Here is a 10,893-nt window from a genome sequence, read left to right as displayed (position 1 = left end):
TTTCACAGGTCAACAATTCACAGTGAGCTATCCTATACCCGGCACTAGAATTTGGTTTAAAGAAACAAAACAGAACAAACAAACAAACAAACAAACAAACAAAAAACCCTGGACTTTACCTATGCACATTATGCTCTCAATAATTCGTTTTTATTAAATATCTTTTAGCTGGCTTATATGTTAGTGATTTTTTTTATGGATGTTCTTATTTTTGTTCACTGTATCCCAGTTTAAATCTTTCTGTGCTTCATATCTCCCCTCTATTTTTATAAACCCTGTATTTTAATATCAGATTTCTTTAATTGCCCTGCTGTGGCTCTGGTCTTGTTTCTTGTTGTAATTTAAACCAAAAATCTAAGACATTTGAATCCTCATAGTATGCATATATGAGTGAGCAGATACAGTATATTTTTGGACTTGCATGCAAAACCTTGATAATATCTACTTCCACCCCTCTTTCATGTTCCTTTTTATCTTCCAACACATCTTTCTTCCAATGTCTCCTTTATTACTGTTGTATCAGTTCTGTAGATTGTTTTTGGTAGAAGAATCATTGTCATAAAGTTGATTCTACTGATCTGGTAGCTTGGGAGTTCTTACCATCTCCTAGTGTCTTACTCAACTTCAAAAGTCATTGTAGATGCATTTTACTTCCTTGGTTAATTTTACTCCAAGTTTTTTAGTTTGTTTGTTTGCTTTGTTTTTTGTTTGTTTGTTTGTTTTTAGTTTATTTGCAAATGATATCCCTTCTCAATTTATTTCTTAGTAAGTTTAGATTGGTTTATAGGAAAGGTATTTATTATTTCATGTTAATTAGAACCTTGCTATCTTACTGAAAGTGTTTGTCAGTTTCCAGGTTGTTTTGTTTTTTTTTTTTTTTTTGTGTGTGTGTGTGTGTGTACACTATACGATCTCTTCTCCATAGAATCATAAGTCAGTAAATGAAAATATTTTGTCTTCTTCCTTCCCTATTTGTATACAATTCATTTTTTATTTTTGTCTTATTGCTCTGGCTGAAACTTAAAGTACTATGTTTTTAAAAATTAGAGGTTGTCTTAGGGTTTTCATTGCTGTGACAAAACACCATGACCAAAAACAAGTTGGGAAGGAAAACGTTTATTCAGGTTAAACTTTCATATTGCTTTTCGTTATCAAAGGAAGTCAGGGTAGGAACTCAAAAAGGCCAGAAACCTGTAAGCAGGAGCTGATACAGAGGCCATGAGGAGTGCTTCCCCAGCTTCCTCAGCTTGCTCTCCCTTGGAACCCAGGACCAGCAACCAAGGGGTTACACCATTCACCTTATGCTGCCCCATCCCCATTAATCACAAATTAATGAAATGTCTTACAATTGGATCTCATGGAAGCATTTTCTCAACTGTCTCCTACCTCCCTGAAGACTCTGGCTTGTGTCAAATTGACTCAAAACCAGCCAGTAGCCAGAACAGAGATCTCAGTGGAAATGCTTTGAGATTTCCTCATTTTAGTTTAAGGCTGACTATAATTTTCTCATATATAAAGCTTTCATTATGCTGAAAGATATTGGCTCCATCCTGTAGAGTAATTTTATTCCCCAAACACGGCTGCTCTGGCAAGGGATCACATCCAAAGATCTAGGTCTGGGTAATCTTGTTGGAAAACAGTCACACCCTTAACATACACCTTTAATTCCTCTGGATGGAAATGAGTGTACACCTTTAATCTAAATAATGAGGTCTAATTGAGGGGCAGACAAAATATGAATCACAGAAAGATTTGAAAGAATGAACCAGAGATAGGATACACCCAATCCACAGGAGAACAAACAAGAAAAAGAAGCTGTTTAAGAGCAATACAGAGGGAGAAAGTGAGAGGAAGTGAGAAAGCTGGTGGAAAAGGTACAGTAGAATTTGGGAGTACAATACAGTTCAGTACAGTTTGGTGCAGTTGAGTTGATTCCAGCTGAATTCTTGTAGTTTAGTTTGTGCCTTTGAGAGGCAGTTTTTTCCAAGTGGAAAAATTCAGTGAGAAGTAAAGAGAAGCCAGTTGGAATTAGTTGGCTTGGAGCGGAGTTTGAACCAGAACAGCTGAGTTGAACCAGCCAGCCAGAGTTAAAATACAGCTAGAAAGGGTGAGCTTATTCAGCAATAAGTCTGAAAACATTCGAGGCCTAGGTTAGCAGACGGAGGCTGGAAGCTGAAGCCTTCAAGGCCTGCACTTGCAGATGATTAGATGGTGCAGAGGTTTCTGTAAGAAAGTAGACTGAACAAACCATGGTGAGCAGCACCCTTCTATGGCATCTGCATCAATTCCTGCCTCCAGGTTTCTACTTTCCTCAAGTTCCTGTCCTGACTTCTTTGCTGAGGAACATGATGGTGAAACAAAAGCCAAATAAACCCTTTCTTCCCCATTATGCTGTGTCTTGTGATGATGTTTCATCACAATAACAATTACCCTGACTCAGGTGTAATACCTTCTCCCAATATTATGCACATAAAGAATGAAAAATTGCTTTGTAAATCTAACAGCTACTGATTGCTTTTATTAATTTTTTATTTTTTGTGTAGACTACTTTTGTCTGCAAACTTTCTTTTATCATTTTTCTTATCTTTTCTATTTTAGTATTATATAGTGCTTTGCTTGCATGTATTTATGAAAACTGTATGAAGGTCTTCTCTATGCAAGGTCCTTGATTGGAGTATCAGTCTCTGCAAGGAAACCTGGGCAGAGGTTTTTTTTTTTTTGGCTCTGAAGTTCTAATTTGGAGTTTCTGTCTCTTTCATGTGTTTCTATATCCCTCTTGTTCCATAAGGTTTTTGGCATTCTGCCAAAAATGTGGCTGCTTCTCAATATCTCATTAGATATTCCAGTGGTTAGAATCTTTCACTAGGTGAAAAGCTAGGTGGAATGCTCCTGTCCAGTTCCTTGTCTTCACCTATTTCCCATGTCTATCCTGTGTGCCCTTCTGAATGAGGATTAAGCATCTTTCCTAGGGTCCTCCTTTTTGTTTCTTTAGGGCTTTGTCTTCTTTAGGACTATAGATTTTAGTATGTTTATCTTATATCTTGAATATCCATATATAAGTGAGTATATATCATTCGTGTCTTTCTGCTTCTGGGCTATCTCACTCAGTATGATCTTTTCTAGTTCCCACCATTTGCCTGCAATTTCCATTATTTCCTTGTTTTTACTTGCTGACTAGTATTCCATTGTGTAAATGTACCACAATTTCTGTATCCATTCCTCAGTTGAGAGACATCTATGCTGTTTCCTGTTTCCCGATTCTGGCTATTACAAATACTGCTGCTATAAACATAGTTGAGCAAATGTCCTTACCGAATGGTGGGGCATCTTTTGAGTATATGGCTAGCAGTGGAATAGCTGGATCTTGAAGTAGCACTATTCCTAATTTTCTGAGCAAGTGCCAGATTGAGTTCCAAAGTGGTTGTACAAGGTTACATTCACCCTCGCAATGGAGGAGGGTTCCTCTTTCTCCACATCCTCTCCAGCATGCATCATCCCTTGAGTTTTTTAACTTAGCCATTCTGATGGATAAGGTGAAATCTCAGGGTCATTTAGATTTGCATTTCCCAGATGATTAATGATGTTGAACATTTCTTTAAGTTTTTCTCTGCCATTCCATATTTCTCTATTGAGAATTCTCTGTTTATCTCATTACCCCATTTTAATTGGATTACTTGGTTTATTGGTGTTTAACTTCTTCAGTTATTAATATATTCTTGATATTAGCCCTCTGTCAGATGTAGGGTTGGTGAAGAGCTTTTTCCAGTCTGTAGGCTGGCACTCTGTTCTTATGACAATGTCCTTTGCTTTACAGAACTTTTTCAGTTTTATAAAGTCACGCTCATTGATTGTTGATCTTCGAGCCTGTGCTCTTGGTGTTCTGTTCAAGAAGTTGTGTCCTGTGCCTATGAGTTCAACACTCTTCCCCACTTTTTCTTCTAACATATATAGGATATCTAGTTTTATTTTGAGGTCTTTGAACAACTTAGACTTTAACTTTGAGCAGAGTGATAAATATGGGTCTGTTTCTATTTTTCTACATGTAAACATCCAGCTAGTTAGACCATTTGTTGAAGATGCTATCTTTTTTTCCATTGTATGGTTTTATGTTCTTTGTCAAAAATTCAGTTTCCATAGCTTTGTGGGTTTATTTCTGGATCTTAGATTCATTTCCATTGACCCATTGTTCTGTTTATATGCCAGTACCATGCAGTTATTATTCATGTTGCTTTGTAGTGTAGCTTGAGATCTTGGATGGTTATTCGCCCACACCATCTGTTGTTGTTTTAGGATCATTTTAGCAATTCTGGAGTTTTTTTTTTGTTGTTGTTGTTGTTGTTTGTTTGTTTGTTTTTCCATATGAAATTGAGAATTGATCTTTCAAGGTCTGTAAAGAATTGTGTTGGTATTTTGATGGGAATTTCATTGAATCTGTAGATTGCTTTTGGTTGGATAGCCATTTTCACAATGTTAATCCTACTGATCCATGAGCATGGGAGGTCTTTCCATTTTCTGATATCTGCTTCGATTTCTTTCTTTGGATACTTGAAGTTTTTTTCATACAGTTCTTTCACTTGCTTGGTGAGAGTTACACCAAGGTACTTTATGTGCTTTGTGGCTATTGTGAAGGGTGTTGTTTCCACAATTCCTTTGTTAGCCTGTTTCTCTTTTGTATACAGGAGAGCTTCAATTTATGTTGTTATTTGTTTGTTTGTTTTTAATTTAATTTTGTATCCAGCTGCTTTGCTCAAGCTGCTTGCTTCAGTTTATAAGCTGAAGAAGTTCCCTAATTTAATTTTTAGGATGGCTCATATATACTATCATTTAATCTGTGAATAGTGATATTTTCACTTTTTCCTTTCCGGTTTGTATCCCCTTGATCTCCTTTAGTTGTCTTATTACTCTAGCTAGGACTTCAAGTACTAAGTTAAAGAGATAAGGAGTGAGTGGGCAGCCTTGCCTTGTCCCTAATTTCAGTGAGGTTGATTTAAGTTTCTTTCCAGTTAGTTTGATGTTGTCTTGTTGTATTTTGCTTTTATTATGTTTAAGTATGTGCCTTGTATCCACCAGATCATATTTTTTATGTGAGTGTTTTTATTTTCTCTTCCATCTTTTTATATTTTTATTAATTAAAGTTTATTCACTTTGCATCCCCCCTGTAGCTCCACCCCTCCCTCCCCCTTCTCCATCCATGCCCTTCCCCAAGGCCACTGATAGAAGAGGACTTCCTCCCCTTCCTTCTGATCCTAGTCTATCAAGTCTCACTGGGAGTGGCTGCATTGTCTTCCTCTATGGCCTGGTAAGGCTGCTCCCCCATCAGGGGGAGGTGATCAAAGAGCAGGCCAATCAGTTCATGTCAGAAGCAGTCTCTCTTGCCATTACTATGAAACCATCTTGGACACTCAACTGCCATGGGCTACATCTGTGCATGGGTTCTAGGTCATTTTGGTCCTTCCTTGGAATATCAGTCTCAAAAAAAGACCCCTGTGTCCAGATTTGTTGATTCTGTTGCTCTCCTTGTGAAGCTCCTGTCCTCTCCATGTCTTACTATCTCCCCCTTCTTTCACGCGTTTCCCTGAACTCTGCCCAAAGTTTGGCCATAAGTCTCAGCATCTGCTTTGATACCCTCCAAGGTAGAGTCTTTCAGAGGCCCTCTGTGGTAAGCTCCTGTCCTCTTCCCTGTTTTCTCCCTTTTCTGATGTCCATCTTCTTTGCCTTTCTGAATGGAGTTTGAGCATCTTACCCAGGGTCCTCCTTCTTGATTAGCTTCCTTAGGTGTACAAATTTTAGCATGTTTATCCTATATTATATGCCTAATATCCACTTATGAGTGAGTATATACCCTGTGTGTCTTTCTGCTTCTGGGATGCCTCACTCAGGATGATCTTTTCCAGTTCCCACCATTTGCCTGCAAATTTCATGATATCCTTGTTTTTTTATTGCTGAGTAATATTCCATTGTGTATATGTACCACAATTTCTGTATCCATTCCTCAGTTGAGGGGCATCTTGGTTGTTTCCAGCTCCTGGCTTTTACAAATAAAGCTACTACAAACATGGTTGAGCAAGTGTCCTTGTTGTATACTTGAGCATCTTTTGGATAAATGCCTGGGAGTGGTATAGCTGGATCTTGAGGAAGCGCTATTCCTTACAGATCAGTTTTTTTAAAAAGTTGTGAACTGTATTGGGAAGGAAATTGCAAGTTTTCAAAAAACCACTTCCATTGTACATGATTAACAAATGAGGAGTCAGACAAGAAAAGATCTTCTTCCCTCCAAGAGAAAGCAGAATACCATATATATATATATTCCATCTCTTATTTTCAGAGGCAGAAGTGGATATTACTGACATAAGGATCAGGTGACAGACACACTTCCTCCACAAATTGATCAAATCTTTGTGAAGAGCAAGTTTCATGACCAGGTCCTTAAACCAGACATTTCTTCTGTAGGAACTTCTCTTTTGGAAAAATTCCCCAACATCTCACATGGCAAAACATGTATAGTAGCATTTATTACTTTTTAAGAGAGTGTGTACAAATGAAAACAGAAAGCAAACAACAATGAAAAATCTAAGTATTCAAAAATAGTTTGTTAAACAACATTTACCCGCATTCATGCAATATGACCAAGTCCACAGTCAGTGGATATAGAATGGCATGCTGATTACAAAATAAAGTGCCTGTGAGATCCCTATTTACATGGAAATGGAATGGTTCATGCACACATGTTATGAACACTCTGTTATGTAATGTTGCATACATATTACAGAGGCACGCTGTATACCCTCCCATATGCTGAGACCTTAACTCAGGAGCTCAGAGTGCAAGTGTGTTTAATAGCAGAGCCCAAGACGCAACTGAATTTGAACGAGGCTGTTGGCAGGGCCTTGCTCTAGTCACAATGATATTTTTATAAATGTGGAAATGAAAGCTGCAATTGAAACCCTGGGAAAAATCAGTAAGGAGACATGCCAGCCAAGAAGAAGGACTCCAGAGGAAACCAACCCTACTTAAACTTGACCCCAAGATCGAGACATCTCAATCGTGGGTTTTCAGGCTCCTAAACTTTTCTAAAACAATTCTCCATTGTGGAAGGTAATGGCTGAGGTACTTTCTTACAGCAGCCTTAGCAACCCCACATTGTGTGTGTGTGTGTGTTTGTGTGTATATGTGTGTTTGTGTATGTGTGTGTGCTATATAAGATGCATGTGTGTTACAGGAGGATATGTGTGGGGATGTACAATGTTTCCATGTAGACAATGTTTCATATGTATTTTAAGACTGAAATAGCTTTTTCTCCAATGCCATTAGTGATTCTTTCAAAATAGTGATGAGTTTAATGTCTTTGTAAAAATAAATACCTGTAATACTTGTGTGGTCTAGAGTTTTGTAAGGAAAAAAAAAGGGTGGTTGAGCAGGTTATAGGAGCAAAGCAATTAAGCAACTTTCCTCTATGGCTTCTGCTTCAGTTCCTGCCTCCAGGTTTCTGCCCTGAGTTCCTGCCCCAATTCCTCTTAGGGATAGACTGTGACCTGAGGTTGTAAGCTGAAATAAAGCCTTTCCTTTTTAAGTTAAAAAAAAAAAAGTCATTTTGCTAATTAAATGTTATTAATTGTCACATGTTCTTATCTAATTCACACCTGTGTAAGTCTTATTTACTTAAATAACCACTAATTTTAAATTAAAATGTAATTTGAAGGGAGAGACATTTGCATTAGCAAAATGCTTTTTGTTCTAAATGCTTCTATTTATTATATAAACCTTTAAATTCACTAGGTTCATTAGATTCTAGTTATTTGTTATTTATTATTTGAAAATCTGTGTATGAATATATGTTCATGTAGTACAATTAATGTCACTGTCTCTGACTTCATGAATACATCTATGCTGGAAAATTCTGGTTATTTGAAGCTGCCTACCTCTTCTAGCTCCTAGAAATCTGTCATCCCTTCTTCTTCATCTTCTGGGCCGTAGGGGAGACCTGAACAATCTCAAACCATACAAAATTTTATCACAGAAGTGGAGATGACAAGAAAAGTTTTAGTCCTTACCGAGAAGTTATTTGCAATTGATGGCTGCTGGGAGAGGAAGTATCAATTTTCTTCAATATTATGACACTGGGTTTATTATCCAAACTTCATGACAGACCCTATACCCGCAGATTTGCACTCATTTTTTAAAACTCTATCTTTTTTGTTGAGGCCTCAAATTCCCTTCCAACCTTGCAACCCTACATAGGAGAGAGGTTACTGGGGATAGAGGAACCCTATACTTTTCCTGGCTGTTTAGGATTGAGGACTATTTTTGAGGCTTCATACCAATCTCTGTCAACAGCAGAGGCAGGCATTAGTGTCCTGCAAGACACTGCACCCCAAAGCTTTTCTCTCTTCTGTCAGCTCCAAGTCGCCATATTGTTATTCTCTCGGACCTCTCCCAACTACTACTAGCCACAGGCCCATATCAAACACCACACCTTCTCTTTCTCCTCTCTCATCTTTACACTTTCAGAGTTTTAGACTATTTCCCAACCCCTGCCTGATGTACAAAAGTCACACCCTGCAATGAGACACTTAACAGGTGTGGACAAACTATACCCTAACAAATATATCACACTCAGAATTAAAACAAAAACATATTTACATAACTGAGTTTACAAAGAAACACAAAAACTTCCATTACACAACACCAATTGGAAATCATTTATTTTGTGCTACTTCTGTTTTGTTCTGTTTTTAAGAGTTAAAAGAACATGAAATTATGTGGGTAGAGTGTGGAGAAATTTTAATCCAAAAAGATGGCTTCTCTGATCACATCCAAAGACTTCCTACATCTGTGTGACCTGGCGGAAATACTCACAAGCCACACATGATTAATCCCCCTGGCTGGAATACACATAGTCTCTTCCTACACACCTTTAATCCCAAACAATGATGCCAAATAATTGAGTGACAGACAAACTGACAAATCAGAGAAAGATTTGACAGAATAGGATATTCTGCCCAACTCTCTGGAGAACAGAGAGTGAAAAGAGGGCAGCACAGAGGGAGAGAGGAGGCACTTTTTTTTTAATTTTTATTTTTTTCTCATTAGTTACATTTTATTAACTCTGTATCCCAGCTGTATCCTGCTCCCTCATTCCCTCCCAATCCCACCCTCCCTCTCTCCTCTCCACCCTGCCCCTTTCCAAGTCCACTGATGGGTGGGGGTACCTCCTCCCCATTCATCTGACCCTGTTTTATCAGGTCTGCAAAGTTCTGATAGAAGGCACCTTTACCAGGAGAGTTTCAGAGAGTTGAAGAGAGAACAACTAGACACAGGTGAAGACAGAATGAGCCAGAGAATGAGAAGGAGCTGGAAGATTAGAACAGATTGCTAGAGTTAGTTTGAGACCAAGCAGAGCAATTCTGTCAGAAGCTGAGAGAAGCCAGATTGAGTCAGTCAGCTGGGAGAGGAGTTTGAGCCAGAACAGCTGAGTTGAACCAGCCTAGCAAGAGGTCAGAAAGAGCTAGAGACTGTGAGTGTATTTAGCAGCAAGCCTCCAAAACAACAATTACATCAGGTGAACAAAGGTGACTTTCATGATAGAGAGCATTGCAGGGGGAACATAATATGATCAAAATGAAGTTCTAAAAGAAAAGATCATAAAGGCTCATAATATAGTACATATTAAATAAATGAAAAAGTAAAGATTCTATTGCAAAACGTGGACATATTAGCAAATAATTATTTACTGATATTTAAAATATATATTTATATATCTAAAAGCATTCTGTTATGTCTATTTATAGAAAATTTATGAGAATTGGATCCTATCTACCAAGATAAAAATATTTACTCTATCTTTTTAATTTAACTTATTTATCAGGTTCTTGGATGCAAAACTAATGAACAAGATATCAAATTACAATGATAAATAGAAGGCTATTAAAACTGAAATACATAAAGAAACAGCACTATCAGTACACAGTTTTCTTTACTTCTCTTTCTAGACTTCAAAAATTTCTCACCTAAGTAGAAATATTCAATTTCACATAAGTAGAATATTCAAACTCTACTGACATACAGACTATTTATTTTGCACAAAGATATATTTCCCAGAATCACATACCACAAAACATCAAAACGTAGGCCTAAGAAATGCAGTATGAGGTACGAAAGAGTATGTCATTAGTTATCAATTTCCAGGGCTGTAGGTTTTGGAGGTTATAGAAAATGACGACCAATACATATTTCAGGTGATAGAATTTTAAGTATACCCATTTTTCTTTTAATTTTGTCACTGTGGTCTTAAGACTTTTATAGTGACTGTGTCAACGCTTACAAAAAATTATTTTTATGTTTGAGCTTTCCAGGATTCATCAGAAATAACTGTGAGCTCATTTCACCCTTTGGAAACTGCATTTCCCTGCAGCCTGTGACTGCAGCCACATTTGATTTATGAAAGGAAGTCCGAAGGAAACAAAAGAATGAAATAGTACAAATGATGAAAGGAATTTCATACATTGGAAAGTCATGTGCTGGACCTAAAAGTAAAAACTTTTGACTCAGTGACATCACAACAAGCTTATATCCTGAGTCAATAAGGCAGACTGCAACAGGATGTCAGGGATGAAGTAGTCAGTCACCACAGTCAGAGAAACCAGAGTTCAAGCTCAATCATCCACCAATTTTAACACCACAGATTAAATAATTCACAGCCCTGAAACCTATTCTTACTGTACAATCCACTAAAATAGCAATTATTGTACAGTTACCTTAGCTAAGAAATTAATTAATTATGTATGTATATATAAAACACAAATTATGAATACATAATTGTAAGATAAAAAAAATTCAAGTATCTATTATAAAATGTTCCTCCGTAACATTTTTATTATTCTTTACCCTCAGAAT

Source organism: Meriones unguiculatus, chromosome 9, assembly GCF_030254825.1.
Source record: "Meriones unguiculatus strain TT.TT164.6M chromosome 9, Bangor_MerUng_6.1, whole genome shotgun sequence".
NCBI lineage: Eukaryota > Metazoa > Chordata > Mammalia > Rodentia > Muridae > Meriones > Meriones unguiculatus.
Note: the sequence above shows the minus strand (reverse complement) of the source record.